The sequence below is a fragment of the Pelobates fuscus genome, chromosome 6, assembly GCF_036172605.1.
Source record: "Pelobates fuscus isolate aPelFus1 chromosome 6, aPelFus1.pri, whole genome shotgun sequence".
In the NCBI taxonomy this organism is placed as follows: domain Eukaryota; kingdom Metazoa; phylum Chordata; class Amphibia; order Anura; family Pelobatidae; genus Pelobates; species Pelobates fuscus.
The window spans coordinates 229978648-229991147 of NC_086322.1; the positions used below are offsets into that span (position 1 = coordinate 229978648).

Sequence of the window (12500 nt, forward strand, 5' to 3'; positions counted from 1 at the left end):
AAACAAAGAAGCAAACACGTATTAAAAACCCTACATTTTCGTCGCCATAAATTTTATTTGTACAAAACTATTCCAATCTACTACTTCATATATTACTTATAAGGATAACATTTATATAAAAAAAAACAAGAGTGTCATAGTATGTAATAGACATGTGGAATCGTGTTCTAAAGAGTGACAAAATTATCTTTTTTCACTTAGTCAGAAAAATAATACAAAGCTTCCCATGACAGAATGGCTCAGAGACAGAATCCATTAGGTCATTCCAGCAAGCAGTCACACAAGCTCTGCCCCTGCATGGAAGATCTGCTTACAGCCTCCCACAGCCTTCAGTGCCAAGTAGGCTTCTGTGATAAAATCAACTTCGCCACTAGGTTTTGGAGGGGACTACTTGCCAGCCTTTTACCCTGTGATTATGGCCCCTTTAATTTATTGTGGTTGAGAGACCCTATTTATGGCTATTGGGACTTTAAACAATAGTTCTTCAAACTCCTGAACAGTCGAAGTGGCCGCCATTCGACATTCGAACACGTGGCCACCATCTTGTTCGCATGGACCAAAACCATGAATAGACTTCAGGGGGACTTAGCCGCAAATGCCCTGGAACTATTTTCAGCATGAAAACCTTGTGGTTCCTGGTCTGTCCTCCAGCGGCACTTAGCCGCAATTCTATGGAACTGTTTTGGGCATGGGACCATGCCTGACTTCCATACAATTTCTGTAATCTGATCTGGGTTTTGGATATGTTGTTCACCCAGATCAGGGCTATCAGGGGATGAAACATTAACAGGGATATGTTGTGTTTTGGGGTACTTATGCTACTTTATAAAAAATGTGTGTTTTTTCTGCCTGGGGATAATTAAGTTAATGCATTATCTGCCTTAATTATATCACAGGCAGAAGGGAGGGATTGTGTACTGCGTGTGGGAGTGTCATTCATTGTTACATTGTTTCTATTGGCTTGTACACTTTGTGTCCCTGTGCCCAACAAGGTCCACCTGGGCGTCACCTTTGTTGGGAAACTTGCATTAAAGACCAGCTTTGGCTTCCATAAAACAGACTTGTTCTACCCTTCATGAAGTTAATACTCATGTTTGGGGGATTGGAGAACTACATACACTCTGGGGATTGCTATAATCACTATACTCCCCTGATATTTATCACTAAGCTCTTGTAAGAGCTGTTCCTGCTACGCTCTCTGGACTAGGAGAGGCCTACCCACTGGACGCTGGATCCTGGACTAGGGTCCAACGTGGGTGGAGGACGGCGAGACCCTAACCAAGCTGCGGCGGCGATTGACAGAGGCACTCGGTCGGAGTGCCAGGCGGTCCATCACAGCTTCCAATTCTTAGCATGACAGAGGATCTTGTATGTGTATGTGTCTGTGTGTGTCAGTGAGCTTGTCTGTAGTGAGTATGTGTGTGTGTGTGTGTCAGTGAGCATGTGTGTGTGTCAGTGATCTTGTCTGTAGTGAGCATTTGTGTGTGCCAGTGAGCTTGTCCGTAGTGAACTTGTGTGTCAGCTTGTCTGTAGTGAGCTTGTGTGTCAGCCAGTGGCGTTGCTAGGGGAGGGGCCAGAGGGGGCCATGCCCCCCCTACATCATGCTGTGCCCCCCCTACATCATGCTGTGCCCCCCCTTGGGCCCCCCCAAATGCCAGCAAATTGCTGGCCATGTTCTTACATTCTATTCCCTCGGGCTGTTACAGTCTGTGACAGCCCGAAGGGAATGCAGGAGAGAGGAGCTGGAATGGTGCTGGGGGCTGTCTGTGGCCGGAGGGAGAACTGACAGGCTACCCGGCACAGGCCCCGCCCCAAACGAAGCCCCGCCTCCCGCACATAAGCCCCGCCCCTGCCGTTAAGCAGCAGCCCTTGCTGCTGCAGCAAAGGCCAGAAGATGGTTGACCCCCAGCAACAGGTAGGCTTGATGTGTGCGTGCGTGCGTGTGTGTGTGTGTCTGTGTGTGTCTGGACTCAGCAGTCTGTATGTGTGTGTATGGACTCATCAGTCTGTCTGTGTGTGTGTATGTGTGTGTGTATGGACTCATCAGTCTGTCTGTGTGTGTGTGTATGTGTGTGTGTGTGTGTATGGACTCATCAGTCTGTCTGTGTGTGTGTGTGTGTGTATGTGTGTGTGTGTGTGTATGGACTCATCAGTCTGTCTGTGTGTGTGTGTGTATGTGTGTGTGTGTGTGTGTGTATGGACTCATCAGTCTGTCTGTGTGTGTGTGTGTATGTGTGTGTGTGTGTGTGTGTATGGACTCATCAGTCTGTCTGTGTGTGTGTGTGTGTATGTGTGTGTGTGTGTGTGTGTATGGACTCAGCAGTCTGTCTGTGTGTGTGTGTGTATGGACTCAGCAGTCTGTCTGTGTGTGTGTGTGTGTGTATGGACTCAGCAGTCTGTCTGTGTGTGTGTGTGTGTGTGTATAGACTCAGCAGTCTGTCTGTGTGTGTGTGTGTGTGTGTATAGACTCAGCAGTCTGTCTGTGTGTGTGTGTGTGTGTGTATAGACTCAGCAGTCTGTCTGTGTGTGTGTGTGTGTGTGTGTATAGACTCAGCAGTCTGTCTGTGTGTGTGTGTGTGTGTGTGTGTATAGACTCAGCAGTCTGTCTGTGTGTGTGTGTGTGTGTGTATAGACTCAGCAGTCTGTCTGTGTGTGTGTGTGTGTATAGACTCAGCAGTCTGTCTGTGTGTGTGTGTGTGTGTGTATAGACTCAGCAGTCTGTCTGTGTGTGTGTGTGTGTGTGTATAGACTCAGCAGTCTGTCTGTGTGTGTGTGTGTGTGTGTATAGACTCAGCAGTCTGTCTGTGTGTGTGTGTGTGTGTGTGTGTATAGACTCAGCAGTCTGTCTGTGTGTGTGTGTGTGTGTGTGTATAGACTCAGCAGTCTGTCTGTGTGTGTGGACTCAGCAGTCTGTGTGTGTGGACTCAGCAGTCTGTGTGTGTGGACTCAGCAGTCTGTGTGTGTGGACTCAGCAGTCTGTGTGTGTGGACTCAGCAGTCTGTGTGTGTGGACTCAGCAGTCTGTGTGTGTGGACTCAGCAGTCTGTGTGTGTGGACTCAGCAGTCTGTGTGTGTGGACTCAGCAGTCTGTGTGTGTGGACTCAGCAGTCTGTGTGTGTGGACTCAGCAGTCTGTGTGTGTGGACTCAGCAGTCTGTGTGTGTGGACTCAGCAGTCTGTGTGTGTGGACTCAGCAGTCTGTGTGTGTGGACTCAGCAGTCTGTGTGTGTGTGTGTGTGTGTGTGTATGGACTCAGCAGTCTGTGTGTGTGTGTGTGTGTGTATGGACTCAGCAGTCTGTGTGTGTGTGTGTGTGTGTATGGACTCAGCAGTCTGTGTGTGTGTGTGTGTGTGTATGGACTCAGCAGTCTGTGTGTGTGTGTATGGACTCAGCAGTCTGTGTGTGTGTGTGTGTATGGACTCAGCAGTCTGTGTGTGTGTGTGTGTGTGTGTGGACTCAGCAGTCTGTGTGTGTGTGTGTGTGTGTGGACTCAGCAGTCTGTGTGTGTGTATGGACTCAGCAGTCTGTGTGTGTGTGTGTGTGTGTGTGTGTATGGACTCAGCAGTCTGTGTGTGTGTATGGACTCAGCAGTCTGTGTGTGTGTGTGTGTGTGTGTGTGTATGGACTCAGCAGTCTGTGTGTGTGTGTGTGTATGGACTCAGCAGTCTGTGTGTGTGTGTATGGACTCAGCAGTCTGTGTGTGTGTGTGTGTACTCAGCAGTCTGTGTGTGTGTGTGTGTGTATGGACTCAGAAGTCTGTGTGTGTGTGTGTGTGTGTGTGTGTGTGGACTCAGCAGTCTGTGTGTGTGTGTGGACTCAGCAGTCTGTGTGTGTGTGTGTGTGTGTGTGTGGACTCAGCAGTCTGTGTGTGTGTGTGTGTGTGTGTGTGGACTCAGCAGTCTGTGTGTGTGTGTGTGTGTGTGGACTCAGCAGTCTGTGTGTGTGTGTGTGTGTGGACTCAGCAGTCTGTGTGTGTGTGTGTGTGTGTGTGTGGACTCAGCAGTCTGTGTGTGTGTGTGTGTGTGTGTGTGTATGGACTCAGCAGTCTGTGTGTGTGTGTGCTGTGTATGGACTCAGCAGTCTGTGTGTGTGTGTGTGTGCTGTGTATGGACTCAGCAGTCTGTGTGTGTGTGTGTGTGCTGTGTATGGACTCAGCAGTCTGTGTGTGTGTGTGTGTGTGTGCTGTGTATGGACTCAGCAGTCTGTGTGTGTGTGTGTGTGTGTGCTGTGTATGGACTCAGCAGTCTGTGTGTGTGTGTGTGCTGTGTATGGACTCAGCAGTCTGTGTGTGTGTGTGTGCTGTGTATGGACTCAGCAGTCTGTGTGTGTGTGTGTGTGGACTCAGCAGTCTGTGTGTGTGGACTCAGCAGTCTGTGTGTGTGGACTCAGCAGTCTGTGTGTGTGTGGACTCAGCAGTCTGTGTGTGTGTGGACTCAGCAGTCTGTGTGTGTGTGGACTCAGCAGTCTGTGTGTGTGTGGACTCAGCAGTCTGTGTGTGTGGACTCAGCAGTCTGTGTGTGTGGACTCAGCAGTCTGTGTGTGTGGACTCAGCAGTCTGTGTGTGTGGACTCAGCAGTCTGTGTGTGTGTGTGTGTGTATGGACTCAGCAGTGTGTGTGTGTGTATGGACTCAGCAGTGTGTGTGTTGTGTATGGACTCAGCAGTCTGTGTGTGTGTGTGTGTGTGTGTATGGACTCAGCAGTCTGTGTGTGTGTGTGTGTGGACTCAGCAGTCTGTGTGTGTGTGTGTGTATGGACTCAGCAGTGTGTGTGTGTGTATGGACTCAGCAGTCTGTGTGTGTGTGTGTGTGTGTGTGTGTGTATGGACTCAGCAGTCTGTGTGCTGTGTATGGACTCAGCAGTCTGTGTGTGTGTGTGTGTGTGCTGTGTATGGACTCAGCAGTCTGTGTGTGTGTGTGTGTGTGCTGTGTATGGACTCAGCAGTCTGTGTGTGTGTGTGTGTGTGCTGTGTATGGACTCAGCAGTCTGTGTGTGTGTGTGTATGGACTCAGCAGTCTGTGTGTGTGTGTGTATGGACTCAGCAGTCTGTGTGTGTGTGTGTGTGTGTATGGACTCAGCAGTCTGTGTGTGTGTGTGTGTATGGACTCAGCAGTCTGTGTGTGTGTGTGTGTATGGACTCAGCAGTCTGTGTGTGTGTGTGTATGGACTCAGCAGTCTGTGTGTGTGTGTGTGTGTGTGTATGGACTCAGCAGTCTGTGTGTGTGTGTGTGTGTGTATGGACTCAGCAGTCTGTGTGTGTGTGTGTGTGTGTATGGACTCAGCAGTCTGTGTGTGTGTGTGTGTTGTGTATGGACTCAGCAGTCTGTGTGTGTGTGTGTGTTGTGTATGGACTCAGCAGTCTGTGTGTTGTGTATGGACTCAGCAGTCTGTGTGTGTGTGTGTTGTGTATGGACTCAGCAGTCTGTGTGTGTGTGTGTTGTGTATGGACTCAGCAGTCTGTGTGTGTGTGTGTTGTGTATGGACTCAGCAGTCTGTGTGTGTGTGTGTGTGTGTGTTGTGTATGGACTCAGCAGTCTGTGTGTGTGTGTGTGTTGTGTATGGACTCAGCAGTCTGTGTGTGTGTGTGTGTGTGTGTGTTGTGTATGGACTCAGCAGTCTGTGTGTGTGTGCTGTGTGTGTGTGTGTTGTGTATGGACTCAGCAGTCTGTGTGTGTGTGCTGTGTGTGTTGTGTATGGACTCAGCAGTCTGTGTGTGTGTGTGTTGTGTATGGACTCAGCAGTCTGTGTGTGTGTGTGTGTGTGTGCTGTGTATGGACTCAGCAGTCTGTGTGTGTGTGTGTGTGTGTGCTGTGTATGGACTCAGCAGTCTGTGTGTGTGTGTGTGCTCTGTGTGTGGACTCAGCAGTCTGTGTGTGTGGACTCAGCAGTCTGTGTGTGTGTGTGCTGTGTATGGACTCAGCAGTCTGTGTGTGTGTGTGTGTGTGCTGTGTATGGACTCAGCAGTCTGTGTGTGTGTATGGACTCAGCAGTCTGTGTGTGTGTATGGACTCAGCAGTCTGTGTGTGTGTATGGACTCAGCAGTCTGTGTGTGTGTGTGTGTGTGTGTGTGTATGGACTCAGCAGTCTGTGTGTGTGTGTGTGTATGGACTCAGCAGTCTGTGTGTGTGTGTGTATGGACTCAGCAGTCTCTCTGTGTGTGTGTGTATGGACTCAGCAGTCTGTGTGTGTGTGTGTGTATGGACTCAGCAGTCTGTGTGTGTGTGTGTGTGTGTGTATGGACTCAGCAGTCTGTGTGTGTGTGTGTGTGTGTGTGTGTGTGCTGTGTATGGACTCAGCAGTCTGTGTGTGTGTGTGTGTGTGTGTGCTGTGTATGGACTCAGCAGTCTGTGTGTGTGTGTGTGTGTGTGCTGTGTATGGACTCAGCAGTCTGTGTGTGTGTGTGTATGGACTCAGCAGTCTGTGTGTGTGTGTGTGTGTGTGTGTGTATGGACTCAGCAGTCTGTGTGTGTGTGTGTGTGTGTGTGTATGGACTCAGCAGTCTGTGTGTGTGTGTGTGTGTGTGTATGGACTCAGCAGTCTGTGTGTGTGTGTGTGTGTTGTGTATGGACTCAGCAGTCTGTGTGTGTGTGTGTGTGGTGTATGGACTCAGCAGTCTGTGTGTGTGTGTGTGTGGTGTATGGACTCAGCAGTCTGTGTGTGTGTGTGTGTGTGGTGTATGGACTCAGCAGTCTGTGTGTGTGTGTGTGTGTTGTGTATGGACTCAGCAGTCTGTGTGTGTGTGTGTGTTGTGTATGGACTCAGCAGTCTGTGTGTGTGTGTTGTGTATGGACTCAGCAGTCTGTGTGTGTGTGTGTGTGTGTTGTGTATGGACTCAGCAGTCTGTGTGTGTGTGTGTTGTGTATGGACTCAGCAGTCTGTGTGTGTGTGTGTTGTGTATGGACTCAGCAGTCTGTGTGTGTGTGTGTGTGTGTGTTGTGTATGGACTCAGCAGTCTGTGTGTGTGTGTGTGTGTGTGTGTGTTGTGTATGGACTCAGCAGTCTGTGTGTGTGTGTGCTGTGTATGAACTCAGCAGTCTGTGTGTGTGTGTGTGTGTGTGCTGTGTATGGACTCAGCAGTCTGTGTGTGTGTGTGCTCTGTGTGTGGACTCAGCAGTCTGTGTGTGTGGACTCAGCAGTCTGTGTGTGTGTGTGTGCTGTGTATGGACTCAGCAGTCTGTGTGTGTGTGTGTGTGTGTGTGTGTGCTGTGTATGGACTCAGCAGTCTGTGTGTGTGTGTGTGTGTATGGACTCAGCAGTCTGTGTGTGTGTGTGTGTGTGTGTGTATGGATTCAGCAGTCTGTGTGTGTGTGTGTGTGTGTGTATGGACTCAGCAGTCTGTGTGTGTGTGTGTGTGTGTGTGTGTATGGACTCAGCAGTCTGTGTGTGTGTGTGTGTGTGTGTGTGTGTATGGACTCAGCAGTCTGTGTGTGTGTGTGTGTGTGTGTGTGTATGGACTCAGCAGTCTGTGTGTGTGTGTGTGTGTGTGTGTGTGTGTGTGTGTGTGTGTGGACTCAGCAGTCTGTGTGTGTGGACTCAGCAGTCTGTGTGTGTGGACTCAGCAGTCTGTGTGTGTGGACTCAGCAGTCTGTGTGTGTGTGTGTGTGTGTGTGTATGGACTCAGCAGTCTGTGTGTGTGTGTGTGTGTGTGTGTGTATGGACTCAGCAGTCTGTGTGTGTGTGTGTGTGTGTATGGACTCAGCAGTCTGTGTGTGTGTGTGTGTGTGTGTGTGTATGGACTCAGCAGTCTGTGTGTGTGTGTGTGTGTGTGTATGGACTCAGCAGTCTGTGTGTGTGTGTATGGACTCAGCAGTCTGTGTGTGTGTGTGTTTATGGACTCAGCAGTCTGTGTGTGTGTGTGTGTGTGTGTGTATGGACTCAGCAGTCTGTGTGTGTGTGTGTGTATGGACTCAGCAGTCTGTGTGTGTGTGCTGTGTATGGACTCAGCAGTCTGTGTGTGTGTGTGCTGTGTATGGACTCAGCAGTCTGTGTGTGTGTGTGTGTGTGTGTGCTGTGTATGGACTCAGCAGTCTGTGTGTGTGTGTGTGTGTGTGTGTGTGTATGGACTCAGCAGTCTGTGTGTGTGTGTGTGTGTATGGACTCAGCAGTCTGTGTGTGTGTGTGTATGGACTCAGCAGTCTGTGTGTGTGTGTGTATGGACTCAGCAGTCTGTGTGTGTGTGTGTGTGTGTGTGTGTGTATGGACTCAGCAGTCTCTGTGTGTGTGTGTATGGACTCAGCAGTCTCTGTGTGTGTGTGTATGGACTCAGCAGTCTCTGTGTGTGTGTGTATGGACTCAGCAGTCTGTGTGTGTGTATGGACTCAGCAGTCTGTGTGTGTGTATGGACTCAGCAGTCTGTGTGTGTGTGTGTGTGTGTGTATGGACTCAGCAGTCTGTGTGTGTGTGTGTATGGACTCAGCAGTCTGTGTGTGTGTGTGTATGGACTCAGCAGTCTGTGTGCGTGTGTGTGTATGGACTCAGCAGTCTGTGTGTGTGTGTGTGTGTATGGACTCAGCAGTCTGTGTGTGTGTGTGTGTGTGTGTGTATGGACTCAGCAGTCTGTGTGTGTGTGTGTGTGTGTATGGACTCAGCAGTCTGTGTGTGTGTGTGTGTGTGTGTGTGTGTGTATGGACTCAGCAGTCTGTGTGTGTGTGTGTATGGACTCAGCAGTCTGTGTGCGTGTGTGTTGTGTATGGACTCAGCAGTCTGTGTGCGTGTGTGTTGTGTATGGACTCAGCAGTCTGTGTGTGTGTGTGTGTATGGACTCAGCAGTGTGTGTGTGTGTGTGTGTGTGTGTGTATGGACTCAGCAGTCTGTGTGTGTGTGTGTGTGTGTTGTGTATGGACTCAGCAGTCTGTGTGTGTGTGTGTTGTGTATGGACTCAGCAGTCTGTGTGTGTGTGTGTGTGTGTGTGTGCTGTGTATGAACTCAGCAGTCTGTGTGTGTGTGTGTGCTGTGTATGGACTCAGCAGTCTGTGTGTGTGTGTGTGCTGTGTATGGACTCAGCAGTCTGTGTGTGTGTGTGTGTGCGCTGTGTATGGACTCAGCAGTCTGTGTGTGTGTGTGTGTGCGCTGTGTATGGACTCAGCAGTCTGTGTGTGTGGACTCAGCAGTCTGTGTGTGTGGACTCAGCAGTCTGTGTGTGTGTGTATGGACTCAGCAGTCTGTGTGTGTGTGTGTGTGTGTGTATGGACTCAGCAGTCTGTGTGTGTGTGTGTGTGTGTATGGACTCAGCAGTCTGTGTGTGTGTATGGACTCAGCAGTCTGTGTGTGTGTATGGACTCAGCAGTCTGTGTGTGTGTGTGTGTGTGTGTGTGTATGGACTCAGCAGTCTGTGTGTGTGTGTGTGTGTGTGTATGGACTCAGCAGTCTGTGTGTGTGTGTGTGTGTGTGTGGACTCAGCAGTCTGTGTGTGTGTGTGTGTGTGCTGTGTATGGACTCAGCAGTCTGTGTGTGTGTGTGTATGGACTCAGCAGTCTGTGTGTGTGTGTGTGTGTGTATGGACTCAGCAGTCTGTGTGTGTGTGTGTATGGACTCAGCAGTCTGTGTGTGTGTGTATGGACTCAGCAGTCTGTGTGTGTGTGTGTGTATGGACTCAGCAGTCTGTGTGTGTGTGTGTGTATGGACTCAGCAGTCTGTGTGTGTGTGTGTGTGTGTATGGACTCAGCAGTCTGTGTGTGTGTGTGTGTGTGTGTGTGTATGGACTCAGCAGTCTGTGTGTGTGTGTGTTGTGTATGGACTCAGCAGTCTGTGTGTGTGTGTGTGTTGTGTATGGACTCAGCAGTCTGTGTGTTGTGTATGGACTCAGCAGTCTGTGTGTGTGTGTGTTGTGTATGGACTCAGCAGTCTGTGTGTGTGTGTGTTGTGTATGGACTCAGCAGTCTGTGTGTGTGTGTGTTGTGTATGGACTCAGCAGTCTGTGTGTGTGTGTGTGTGTGTGTGTGTGTGTTGTGTATGGACTCAGCAGTCTGTGTGTGTGTGTGTGTGTGTTGTGTATGGACTCAGCAGTCTGTGTGTGTGTGTGTGTGTGTTGTGTATGGACTCAGCAGTCTGTGTGTGTGTGTGTGTGTGTGTGTTGTGTATGGACTCAGCAGTCTGTGTGTGTGTGCTGTGTGTGTGTGTGTTGTGTATGGACTCAGCAGTCTGTGTGTGTGTGCTGTGTGTGTTGTGTATGGACTCAGCAGTCTGTGTGTGTGCTGTGTATGAACTCAGCAGTCTGTGTGTGTGTGTGTGTGTGTGTGTGCTGTGTATGGACTCAGCAGTCTGTGTGTGTGTGTGTGCTCTGTGTGTGGACTCAGCAGTCTGTGTGTGTGGACTCAGCAGTCTGTGTGTGTGTGTGCTGTGTATGGACTCAGCAGTCTGTGTGTGTGTGTGTGTGTGCTGTGTATGGACTCAGCAGTCTGTGTGTGTGTGTGTGTGTGCTGTGTATGGACTCAGCAGTCTGTGTGTGTGTATGGACTCAGCAGTCTGTGTGTGTGTGTGTGTGTGTGTATGGACTCAGCAGTCTGTGTGTGTGTGTGTGTATGGACTCAGCAGTCTGTGTGTGTGTGTGTATGGACTCAGCAGTCTCTGTGTGTGTGTGTGTGTGTGTATGGACTCAGCAGTCTGTGTGTGTGTGTGTGTGTGTGTGTGGACTCAGCAGTCTGTGTGTGTGTGTGTGTGTGTGTGTGTGTGTGTGCTGTGTATGGACTCAGCAGTCTGTGTGTGTGTGTGTGTGTGTGCTGTGTATGGACTCAGCAGTCTGTGTGTGTGTGTGTGTGTGTGCTGTGTATGGACTCAGCAGTCTGTGTGTGTGTGTGTGTATGGACTCAGCAGTCTGTGTGTGTGTGTGTGTGTGTGTATGGACTCAGCAGTCTGTGTGTGTGTGTGTGTGTGTGTGTATGGACTCAGCAGTCTGTGTGTGTGTGTGTGTGTGTGTGTATGGACTCAGCAGTCTGTGTGTGTGTGTGTGGTGTATGGACTCAGCAGTCTGTGTGTGTGTGTGTGTGGTGTATGGACTCAGCAGTCTGTGTGTGTGTGTGTGTGTGTGTGTGGTGTATGGACTCAGCAGTCTGTGTGTGTGTGTGTGTGTTGTGTATGGACTCAGCAGTCTGTGTGTGTGTGTGTGTGTTGTGTATGGACTCAGCAGTCTGTGTGTGTGTGTGTGTGGTGTATGGACTCAGCAGTCTGTGTGTGTGTGTGTGTGTTGTGTATGGACTCAGCAGTCTGTGTGTGTGTGTGTGTGGTGTATGGACTCAGCAGTCTGTGTGTGTGTGTGTGTGTTGTGTATGGACTCAGCAGTCTGTGTGTGTGTGTGTGTTGTGTATGGACTCAGCAGTCTGTGTGTGTGTGTGTTGTGTATGGACTCAGCAGTCTGTGTGTGTGTGTGTTGTGTATGGACTCAGCAGTCTGTGTGTGTGTGTGTTGTGTATGGACTCAGCAGTCTGTGTGTGTGTGTGCTGTGTATGAACTCAGCAGTCTGTGTGTGTGTGTGTGTGTGCTGTGTATGGACTCAGCAGTCTGTGTGTGTGTGTGCTCTGTGTGTGGACTCAGCAGTCTGTGTGTATGGACTCAGCAGTCTGTGTGTGTGTGTGTGTGTGTATGGACTCAGCAGTCTGTGTGTGTGTGTGTGTGTGTGTGTGTGTATGGACTCAGCAGTCTGTGTGTGTGTGTGTGTGTGTGTATGGACTCAGCAGTCTGTGTGTGTGTGTGTGTGTGTGTGTGTGGACTCAGCAGTCTGTGTGTGTGGACTCAGCAGTCTGTGTGTGTGGACTCAGCAGTCTGTGTGTGTGGACTCAGCAGTCTGTGTGTGTGGACTCAGCAGTCTGTGTGTGTGGACTCAGCAGTCTGTGTGTGTGTGTGTGTGTGTGTGTATGGACTCAGCAGTCTGTGTGTGTGTGTGTGTGTGTGTGTGTGTGTGTATGGACTCAGCAGTCTGTGTGTGTGTGTGTGTGTATGGACTCAGCAGTCTGTGTGTGTGTGTGTGTTTATGGACTCAGCAGTCTGTGTGTGTGTGTGTGTGTGTATGGACTCAGCAGTCTGTGTGTGTGTGTGTGTATGGACTCAGCAGTCTGTGTGTGTGTGCTGTGTATGGACTCAGCAGTCTGTGTGTGTGTGCTGTGTATGGACTCAGCAGTCTGTGTGTGTGTGTGCTGTGTATGGACTCAGCAGTCTGTGTGTGTGTGTGTGTGTGTGCTGTGTATGGACTCAGCAGTCTGTGTGTGTGTGTGTGTGTGTGTGTGTATGGACTCAGCAGTCTGTGTGTGTGTGTGTGTGTATGGACTCAGCAGTCTGTGTGTGTGTGTGTGTGTGTGTATGGACTCAGCAGTCTGTGTGTGTGTGTGTATGGACTCAGCAGTCTGTGTGTGTGTGTGTATGGACTCAGCAGTCTGTGTGTGTGTGTGTGTGTGTGTGTATGGACTCAGCAGTCTGTGTGTGTGTGTGTGTGTGTGTATGGACTCAGCAGTCTGTGTGTGTGTGTGTGTGTGTGTGTGTGTATGGACTCAGCAGTCTGTGTGTGTGTGTGTG

General features: G+C 50.0%; 1 long non-coding RNA gene across 1 annotated transcript in view; it reads right to left on the bottom strand.

Moving 5' to 3' along the window:
• LOC134614722 (uncharacterized) overlaps positions 1-12500 on the bottom strand; it is a 61477-nt gene that overhangs the window by 1002 nt on the left and 47975 nt on the right. The window lies entirely within an intron of this gene.